We start from the raw sequence: 12079 nt of genomic DNA on the forward strand, positions 1-12079 counted from the left end.
CTACATCAAAACTGACAAGCCTACAGGTACTGTTGATCTGTACTTCATTCAGTTTGTTAATCAAGTCTACATTATTTTTTATATTTGAATATGAAATGGTGCCAACTAAAGGATTGAGGATATTCACAAAAAACTAAAAAACTAAAGTATCCTGAAATTGTGTTAGATGATGCCCTAAGAACAGCAAAAAAGACTTTTTTCGGTAATGATAACAGAAAAAACTACAACACACAAAATTTACTTGTACTACCTTATTGTGATTCATTTAAAGAAATTCCCCAACTGCTAAAAAACTTCAATGTAAATGTAGCATTTAAGAGTAAAAATACAATAAAAACAGCCTTAATAAAGAATTCTCCTGACATTACCAAGGGATGTGTATATCGTATTCCATGCAATGCTTGTGAAAAATACTATATTGGTCAAACTGGTAAAGCCTTAGAAAAGAGAATTGAACAACATAAGAAAAGTGTCAGGTATGCTCAAGATAATAATGCACTCTTTGCTCACGTTAGAGATAAAAATCACCCTATTAATTGGTCAGGTGCAAAGAAATTGGTTCATTCAAATAACTTAGTGGAAAGAAACATCATAGAGTCCAGTTTCATAAAAGAAACCTTTGAAAACAACTTGAATATTGGTCATGGAATGTATAAACTCGACGCCTTTATATGTAAAAAGATTTGTAAGCTATATAAAAAAAAAACATTAACCACTTAATGTAGAATTGAATGTATTGTGAATAATTAACGTCGCTGTGAAATTAATATTTAGACCTAAGCTACCATTCATTAAAGGAAACAATTATTTTATATAGTATGCATAAGTATATTGGCACTATATAGTGTTATGCTAGATATAAGTATTGATATAAACATGATTATATGTTTATGATATTAATGTTGTGTACATATAAATGTATATATGCATATGTATGTATGTGTATATGTATATATATGTATATATATATGTGTATATATATGTATATATGTATGTGTATACATATGTATGTGTATATATATGTATATGTGTATATATGTATATGTATGTGTATCTGTGTATATATATATATATATATATATATATATATATATATATATATATATATATATATATATATATATATATATCTTCTTCTTCTTCTTCTTCCCAGCTTTATCCCTATTCGGGGTCGCCGTTTCTAATGAGTCTCTTCCATCTCCCTCTGTCCTGTGTCATTTCCTCCCATACTCCCTTCTCCCTCATATCATCTCTAATGCAATCTCTCCACCTGGTCTTAGGTCTTCCTCTCCTTCGTGTTCCATCCACCTCCACGTCCATCACTTCTCTTGCCATGTGTTGCCCTTCTCTTCTCATCAGGTGGCCATACCATCTTAACCTTGCCTCTTGCACTTTCTTTGATGCCTCAGTGACTTTTACTGTACCCCTAATATGTTCATTTCTAACCCTGTCCTTTTTGGTTACTCCACTCATCCACCTAAGCATCCTCATCTCGGTTACGTTCAACTTTCTACCCTCTGTTTTCTTTAGGGGTGCTGCTTCCAATCCATATGTCATTGCTGGTCTGACCACTGCCTTGTGCACTCTGCCCTTCAATCTTATAGGGACTTTCCTATCACATATGACACCAGACACCCTCCTCCAGTTGTTCCAACCACACTGAATCCGGTTGTTAATTTCCTCTTCCATGTTCCCCCCATTGTCGATCACTGAACCAAGGTACTTGAATTTATGAACCCTTTTGATATTTCCTCCGCCTAATTTGATTGTTGTTTGCTGGTCGCCATCCATCTCGGTTGTCATATACTCTGTCTTCTTCCTGCTTATTCTTAAACCTCTACTCTCCAAGGCATATCTCCATCTTTCTACTTTCCCCTCCAGTTCTTCCCTGTTCTCGGCTACCAAGACTATATCATCTGCATAGAGCAGACACCATGGTGGCTCCTCCCTGACATCCTCTGTTAACACATCCAAGACGATGTTAAACAGGAGTGGGCTTAGAGCAGATCCCTGATGTAGCCCAACTCCAACTTGGAAATTTTCTGTTCTTCCAACTGTAGATCTGACGCTGGTTTTTACATTTCTATACATCTCCCTGATCATTCTGACATACTTCTCCATCACTCCTATCTCCCTGAGACATCTCCATATTTCCTGTCGTGGTACTCTGTCATATGCCTTCTCTAGGTCTATAAAGGCCATATGCAAGACCTTTTGCTTCTCTCTGTACTTTTCCATAATTTGTCTCAAAGCGAAAATACCATCCACAGTACTAAGCCCCTTCATGAATCCTAGTTGCTGTCTACCGATGGAAACTTGCTGCCGTAATCTTTCATCCATAATTCTTTCAAATACCTTCAGTGTATGTGACATGAGTTTTATTCCTCGATAATTTTCACAACACTGTATGTCCCCTTTCTCTTTGAATATTGGGATTAATATACTTTCCCTCCATTTTTCGGGTATTGTCTCACTTTCCATAATCTTTTTCATTAACTACCACAATATGTCAATTCCTTCCTCATCAAGAGCCTTCCAGGCTTCTGCAGGTATGCCATCTGGTCCCACAGCTTTACCATTTTTCATCTTTCCCAGTGCCCCTCTAACCTCAGCTTTTGTTATTTCTGTGACTGGTCCACAATTTGTGTGTCCGTCTCCTCTTAGAAATCTTTCATTTTCTTCATTCAGTAAGGCCTCAAAATATTCTTCCCATCTCTTTATTATGTCTCTCTCATTTCTCAGTATATTTCCATCCTTATCCTTAATCTGTCTTATGTGTGTTATATCCTTGGTATTCTTATTTCTCATGTGTGCTAGTTTAAAGATCTTTCCTTTCCCTTCCTTGGTATCTAGCTCTTTGTAAAGCTGATCATATGCTCTATCCTTAGCAATTGCTACAATTTTCTTTGCTAATTTATTTGCTTCCTTATAGGCCATCCAGTCCTCTTCCATTTGGGTCCCCTCCCACCTTTTCTTTGCTTCTCTCTTTTGCTTTGTTGCATCCTTCACTTCTTCACTGAACCACCACGTTTCCTTATTTTCGAACATCTTACCACTACTCTCACCCAGTATTTCTCTAGCAACCCGCAGTATTATCTCCATCGTTCTATTCCACCATTCATCAACATCCTCAATTTCCTGAGTTAGTTCCTCTAATACTTTTTCTTTAAACTGCCTACAAAGTTCAATATCTTTCAGCTTAAACCATTTAATCCTTTTTGGCCCCTGCATTTTTTTCTTCCTTATTTGTTCAACTTCCATAACCAAGTCCATCACTACCAAACGATGTTGCACACTCACATGGTCTCCTGGTATGACCTTACAATCTTTTACCTCGCGCAAATCTTTCCTCTTATACATCAAGTAATCTATCTGGCTGGACCTTCCGCCGCTTTTGTACGTAACTAGATGTTCTTGCCGCTTGGTGAAAAAAGTGTTCGCCAGTACCATATCCTTGGCCACAGCAAAATCAACAATTCTCTCACCCTCTGCATTTCTTTCATCATAGCCATACCCCCCATGTATACGGCTGATCACATGGTTATTCTGGCCTACATGCCCATTCAGATCTCCCCCGACAAGGCATCTTTCATCTGCTGGTACCTTTTCCATCTCCTCCTCTAAGTCTGACCAGAAGTGATCTTTCTCTTCATCTGAGCATCCTGACTGGGGTGCATATGCACTAAAGATGTTAACAGTACAATTTTCAACCATCAGCCTGACCCAAATAATCCTATCGTTTCTTCTATTTACTTCAACGATTTCCTTCTTCATTTCACTTGACAGAATTATTCCAACACCATTCCTACTTTCTTTATTTGCTCTGCTATAGAACATCTTATACCCCTCCCCAAGTTCCCTCGCTTTGTTACCTCTCCATCTTGTCTCCTGTACACACAGAATATCTACTCGTCTTGTTTTCATTAGGTCAGCTATTGCCCGCCCTCTTCCTGTCATTGTACCAACATATATATATATATATATTTGTATGGTTGTGTATGTTTTGCTTATGTATTTATATAGATAAGGCTACCGTATTGTCATATAAATAAACTGTACTGAAAGTAAAAAAAAGAAGAAAACAAGAATATACCCGCCACTAGAAATGACCCCTTTTTAGCAGGTGTCTAATGAGCTTGGGGACTCCTTCTACTCAACACCTGACTCAAGCCCAGGTAGCTGGTAAGGGAGTGTCGTTGTTCTCTAAATCTCTATATGTATGTTCGTACGTTTGCTTTCCCTATAAATTGTAAAGAAACCTCTCTCAATAAATCAGTCCTCTGAAGAAGTATCACGAAACTAGTCAGGACTTAAGCGTATATTTCGTATTTTCATTTTCCCTGTGGTTCTTCTGCATCTGAGCATCACGTTTTCCTGTGATTTTTACGCATATATATATATATATATATATATATATATATATATATATATATATATATATATATGTGTGTGTGTGTGTGTGTGTGTGTGTGGGTGTATACATTTCTAAAATGGCACACGGAAGTAACATTAGAGGAATAGGCCTAAGCCACAATATTTATTCCATATAGGCAAAATTGGTTAATACAGAATATATATATATATATATATATATATATATATATATATATATATATATATATATATATATATATATATATATATATATATATATATATATATATATATATATATATATATATGCTCTTCAATCTAGTTACTTCATCACATACTTATATTTCTGTAAAAAATATCACAAGTAAAAAATAGACTAACGAAAAATGCTACTTACAATTTTGCCATCTAGTTGTACGTTAAGAGACCACTTGCCAACAACCACTTCAATGCTAAAACGAGTGACTTTCTTGTTTTCTTGCTTTAATTTTTCTTTTTCTCTGGTTGCAGTTGATCGGTTTGTATACCCTGATTTGGAGAAACCTTCAAGAGGACCCACTTTTGGTAACTCTAGATTTTCATTATGACGTTGCTGAGCTGTGCTCGAGACTTGAGTTGTTGTGGTCGTTGTTTTCTCATGAACAAGGAGACTATTCACATTCGTGGTATCTAGAGAGCCCTCTCCTCCTTCATTTGAGAAATGGGTTTTATTTTCCTTCACCTGAGTGACATTGGAAGCGATGTCATAAATATGTCTGGGAGACTTTACGTAAGCTTTATATTTCAACGCAGGCATATCAATGTCTTCGTCAACTTGGCGAGGTCGATGGAAATGGAAATGTTTGATTTTTTGGTCCGTGACGTCACCCTGTCGCATTTTCATGGAAATAGTCATATCGGGAAATTCTGAATCTGCTGGTTATCAAAGAAAACGGATTTTTGTTGGTTTAAGAGGATATGGAATTTTGATGAAATTATCAACAGAGAGAGAGAGAGAGAGAGAGAGAGAGAGAGAGAGAGAGAGAGAGAGAGAGAGAGAGAGAGAGAGAGAGAGAGAGAGAGAATAAGTACAAGTTACTCTGCATCTGGGGATTTCGTGAGAGAGAGAGAGAGAGAGAGAGAGAGAGAGAGAGAGAGAGAGAGAGAGAGAGAGAGAGAGAGAGAGAGAGAGAGAAAAGAGTAAAGACAACTTGTAGATTACTGATATTGAAGTGTATTCGTGACGCTAAAATTAATTAAATATTTAAACTAAACATAAACAACTATAAAGTAAAGTTATGAGAAAATAATAATATAATGATATACAATATAAAAGATATGATATAAAATCTATACTCACCAGGACTCAATACGTCGTTATATCTATATATGAAGGCCCCAAGAGTGAAGAAGTATGTTACTATACATAGCACAGATCCCAACCATATGTATGACTGAAATGACAAGGAATCATACATAATGTAATAAGAATAAAAAAGAAAATCTCAATTGACGATATTTCTATTGCTTATGGTCAGTTTCTTCGTAAATCATTGTTTTTTATTCAATAATCTACAAGTACCACATAATAATTATATTATATTATATTATATTATATTTTATATATATATATATATATATATATATATATATATATGCATATATATGTATATATATGCATATATATATATATATATATATATATGCATTTATATATAAATATATATATATATATATATATATATATATATACATACATATATATATATATATATATATATATATATATGTATATAATTGTTGTTATTATTACCAGCCAAGGTGCAACCCTAGTTGAAAAAGCAGGGAAGGTAGACCAGTGAGGAAAGGAAATGGAAAAATAACGAATATACCACATATATGAGAAATAATAGAGATAAACATAGGGTACATACAGATCAGTAATAACGTTAAAATAGATCAGTCATGTATAAACTATGAAACGAGACTAAAGATCATCTGTTCAACATCAACTTTTGAAGTTCCACCCATTCAACTGCTAGATAAGCAAGATCATTCAAAATTTGGTCAGAGCTGGAAAAAAATCTTCTCGAATATTTATACAGTCTGAGATGATCTGAATGAAAGATTGGTCACGATACATACATACATACATATTATTATTATTATTATTATTATTATTATTATTACTGTATTATTATTATTATTATTATTATTATTATTACCTACTAAGCCACAACCCCAGCTGGAAAAGCAGGACGCTACAAGCCCAGGGGCTCCAACTGGGAAAACAGCCCAGTGAGGAAAGGAAACAAGGAAAAATATAAGATTTTAAGAACAGTAACAACATTGAAATAAATATTTACTATATAAACTATAAAAACTTCAAAAAAAATTATAAAAATAAAAAAGGAAGAGAAATATGATAGAATAGCGAGCCCAAGTGTACCTTCAAGCAAGAGAACTCTAATCCAAGACAGTGGAAGACCATGGTACAGAGGCTATGGCACTACCCAAGACTAGAGAACACACACACTCGTATCTAAAGGCATTGCTTCTATCACCGCCCACGAAAAGAGACTAATTTTCACTAATACTAATTTAATAATGAAACTGAAACAGTAGCATATCAATATTCTGTAATAATGAGATTTCAGATGAAAAAAAAGTTTTTGATTTAGTGTTAAGTGGTCTTATTTCAACAAATGTTTTTGCCCTTAGAGAAGCCTGCAGATTTAAGAATATATCATCCCAATCTATAGGCAGCATGCTTAAAGTATGCTTTTCATATAACAATTGATTGATTGAATGTGCAATGTTACTGAGCTACGTCACGATAAAATTGGTTATCAAAATAGCCGACGGTATTTTGTATTAGTCCATATTATTTACATTAGTAATAATAATAATAATAATAATAATAATAATAATAATAATAATAATAATAATAATATCCTTTATTTCCAATGTTACGTTGGGTATTCTTTACATGTAGCTTTATACTGCATATTAAAAATATTAGAATTCATTTTACACAAATCGTCAGACTAAAATGCTAGTAATATAGAAATCTCTAATGTAAATTTACATCTTAAATGTTTTCACAATATGGAGAAAATATAAAACCTTCAGAAAACTCTAAAACAGAAATACCTTGTTATTCAGATAATCCTAGTAGTATGAGCATTAGCTATTACTTGTAAAATCTGACGTGAGACGTTGCCAATCTCCTCTTGTAATAAATTTACAATAGTGAAGTAGAGTAGGAAATGGTGTTACGGTTTATACATTTCTATTTAAAAGATGTTTCTTAAGATTACTCTTAAAAGAAGTTAAAGATGCTGCATCCTTCAGAACAGGAGGTAAACTATTCCAAAGTTGTGGACCTCTTGTGCTCATTTCCTTTGAACCAATTTCGGTGTTGGCTCTCCTCACCACTAGATTGTTTGCCTGTCTTGTGTGGATTCCAGTTACAGAATCGACCGTACTAAAATGATAAAACCAGTCTGGATACATATTTCTTAAAACTTTAAACATAAAGTACACACATCATAAGTATATTTATCTTTCATTTTCAACCATCCCAGTTTTAATAAAAAAGGCGTTATATGCTCGTATATCCTTACAGTTCCAATGGCAACACGGGCGGCAAAATTTAGAAGTTTTTGAATTCGATTCATATGTATATTACTTGTTGATCCCCACACAACAAAACAATAATTAATCAAGCTCAGTGCCAATGACTGTACTACAATTAGGCGGGTCTCTGGATCAAATGAATCTTTCAGTCTATTTAGATATATAAGAATACCTGTAACTTTCTTGTACAATTCGTCGATATGTGATTCGAAAGTCATATACCTATCGAAATAAACACCCAGATTCTTTACAGATTTCGTGGGTTTAATAATGGTTCCATTAAAGTTTATATGAATGTTATCATTTATTTCGGATATATATTGCCTAAAGCCTATAAATATACACTGGGTTTTGTTTTCATTAAGTAATAAGCCATTCATTTGAAAATATAATTTTGCATTATTCCGTACTTCTTCAGCTCTTTTTATTAAATCTTCTAAGCCTCCAAAGTTGCCTTCAATTAAGATCTGAGTGTCATCAGCATATTGTACTATAAAACAATCTCCTAAAAAACTCTTAAGGTCATCTACATAAATAATAAATAAAATTGGGCCCAGGATCGACCCTTGAGGTACACGAAATTCTATATTTCTCGGAGAAGAAATGACGTTTCCAAGTCTGACAGACTGTGAACGATTACTTAAATAATTTGCAAACCATGAAGGATCAATATTAAGTGTTTGACATTTATTAAGTAAAATAGTATGATTCACGCTATCAAAGGCTTTCGATAGATCTAAGAGCAATAGTAAAGAATTTTTTTTGTTGTCTATATTATCATATATTTTATCGGATATTTTCAATAGAGCCGTCTCAGTTGATAGTTTGGGTCTAAATCCATGCTGACTGCTAGAAATAAGGTTATTTGTTTCTAGGTATTCAGATAATGATTCGCTATATTTTTTTCTAAAATTTTCGATAATACCGGAAGTAAAGAAATTGGCCTATAATTTGAAATTTCTTCTGTATCGCCACTTTTAAAATAAGGAACAGCATGGGGCTTTTTCCATAATTCAGGATAAGTATTTGTTACAATTGATGTATTAATAATTACTGTAATATAGAATACTATTACATATAGCGTGTCTCTTATAAAGCGAAGTGGGATGCCATCGGACCCATAAGCACAGGAGTCTTTAAGACTTTTGACGGTTAAAATGACAGTTTTACAGTCAACTGGAGATGGTTTAAAAGAATTCAGGTGATTATTATTAAAAATATTTCGTTCGCTAATTTTCTGATTATCGTTGTTCCCAGCCATTTCCTCCTGAGGGACTATTCCCTCTTTTAAGTTTTACAACAATGACTACAACCGTTACAAATCATCATGTTTGTTCTTTTCATGCTTATTGCGTCAGGCATGTACGTTTTAACACTAAGTAAAAGTCTGGTTAATGAGTTTCTAAGCAATGCTAGTTTCATCTATTTTTTTTTCCACATATGTAGGAGAATACTGAGAATAAAATATTATATGAAGAAATAGAAAAGGGAAGAGATTCTTTGAATCTTTGAAGTTTGTTCTGTCTAAATGCAAAATACATGGTTGGGAAAATATGTCCTGGAAAATGGATACGTAGGGTAAGCTATGTAGCTGGAGTTAGTGTATAATTGCTCTTGGAGCAGGAGCCCGTGTTTGCATAAAACCAGCTTAGTCAATACGCACGGAATTGATATAGCCTAGAGATAGAAAAGACACATAAGGAAGTTTTGTAAAATAACTTCCACGCTCACCTTACATAGCAATAATCGATAGAACCTATATTTACAGTATTGATATGATCTAACCTAGTCTAAGGCAAATGATTTCACTTAAATCTTATACATTCCTTCGGTACCTTATTATCAGCAATACAGAATTGATTCATATACTTTTAATATGGTGGTTTGTGAAGCGTAACTGTGAAATACATTCGTAAAATGGAAAGGAAAAACAATGGATTGGATTATAGACGAACACAAAACAGATTAATAAATGGAAGGAAATTATCTGAGAGAGAGAGAGAGAGAGAGAGAGAGAGAGAGAGAGAGAGAGAGAGAGAGAGAGAGAGAGAGAGAGAGAGAGAGAACTGTGTAAATACCTGATAATCTCTAGTTGGACACAAAATGACCATTTCTACATCGAAGAGTCCTAGTTTAGGAGCAGGACATCTAAATATTCATTCGAACAGAGACGACCATAGAATTATTGATTTGTAATCACAGTTAAGAGGATAACAACGTCAGTTTTAGCCTCTCGCCAATTTACACTTGTCCATAGCCTATATATTATGACGCACCAAACGGCTAACATTACAGCCTCCACTGTTATAACAATAATATTTGAATAAAACTTTTGTGAAAGCAGATTTTACGTACCTTCATGGCTGGAAAGTCACATTCTTATTGGAAGAAAACTTTATATCAGGTCTTAAAATAGTCTTATTACCAACAAAATTGCTAGCCTTACTGGTAGAACTGTATCACCTGATGACGTATATTATTTACCTTGTTTTCCTCAAAGAACTACTATCCATTTTCTTTTAATGGTCTTAGGTTGTTATAGAAAACGTAAATTCATTTATAAGTATGGTAGACTATTATAGTAATTCTTATACCCATGTTTCTTTATTTCTTTTTTACTGGATGTTAGTTGGTGTCTATTTTCTATGCACCCAGAGGAACTAGCTGCTGATATACTAGGGGTGTGTGATAGTGGGCACCTGCCTGTATGATTACAGCAGTGTAAGGTGGGGGGGGGGGGGGGTCGCAGGGGGACGTTAGGAGGCCCCTCCCCAACCGTTAGGTAAGTGTGTAAGGACATGGCTTGTAGGTTAGGTTGGGTGAGGAAAGTTCAGGTCAGTTGGTGTTTATTTTATATGCATGTGAGAGGAACTGGCCGCTGATATGCAAAGGCTCCAAATACTATAGGCCTAATACATAAACTTATTTCTGCTTCTTTGTTAATCTATATGATTATTTTATTAGCATATAATGCCATTTTTGATGATTATGTAATGAACAAATAACGGAAAATATATAGGAATCTTAACATTAAATGTGCATGTTGCTATGGGAGTAAATATTTTATATAATAAACATAAGGAAAACTAAATGAATATAGTTAAGTAGTAGTCAAATTATAATTCTACTGAAAATGGCTTATCATGAGTTTACTAACTGCTTATACCTAGTTTTAAAAGGGCCCTCTTACTAAAAAGACCAGTTTCGTGTTGCCCTTTGCTAGTGAAAATTTATATAGATTCTCAGTCGAAACTGGAGTATTTTTTTTTTCTATCTTTTATTATTCATAGAACTTCTGCTCGTACACATGGAATATAATAATAACAAAATAGTTTATGAAGTTTCATAATAATAAAATAGTTTGTAATCTTTACTTGTGTGCCTTTTTTATTTGGTTTGATTCTACTTGCATGTCCGTTTGTCTGTTTTTCCACCTGTCTCTATGTTTCTGTCTCTGTGTCTTTTTCTTCAGCATTTGTTCTTATTCATCAAGGTTTAATCTTGTATTTCTATATTAAACAAACTTCATTCATTTCACTTTCGTATACAAACACTCTTTGCATATCAAAATAATCTACGAAGATGATCACCCTTCTGTATATAGGAAACAGGATTTATAACGGAGAACAAAAAAAAAAAAATAATAATAATAATAAAAAGATTATTCAGTTTTTACTGAGCGATCATAGAAATAAAATGACGATCAATCCAGGTTTTTCACAAAGATGTAACGAACAAATGAAAGAACAAAATAGCATGGATTCTGTGAACAACTACACTGAACGAAATAACAGAGAGAGAGAGAGAGAGAGAGAGAGAGAGAGAGAGAGAGAGAGAGAGAATAAGTACAAGTTACTCTGCATCTCAGGATTTCGCGAGAGAGAGAGAGAGAGAGAGAGAGAGAGAGAGAGAGAGAGAATATCTTACAGTTTCGCAGGTGTAGGGTAAGGATTACCTCTTTAAAAGTCCTGTTGTTTTTCAATGTTTAAAAGTCACTCATGAGCGGCAGAGTTAAGGAGCAGAGCAATCTCCTAGAGACTGACCATATACATATGATCAGCACCCAAGCTCCCTCTCCACTTAAGAT

The sequence above is a fragment of the Palaemon carinicauda genome, chromosome 28 (genome assembly GCF_036898095.1).
Source record: "Palaemon carinicauda isolate YSFRI2023 chromosome 28, ASM3689809v2, whole genome shotgun sequence".
Lineage (NCBI taxonomy): Eukaryota > Metazoa > Arthropoda > Malacostraca > Decapoda > Palaemonidae > Palaemon > Palaemon carinicauda.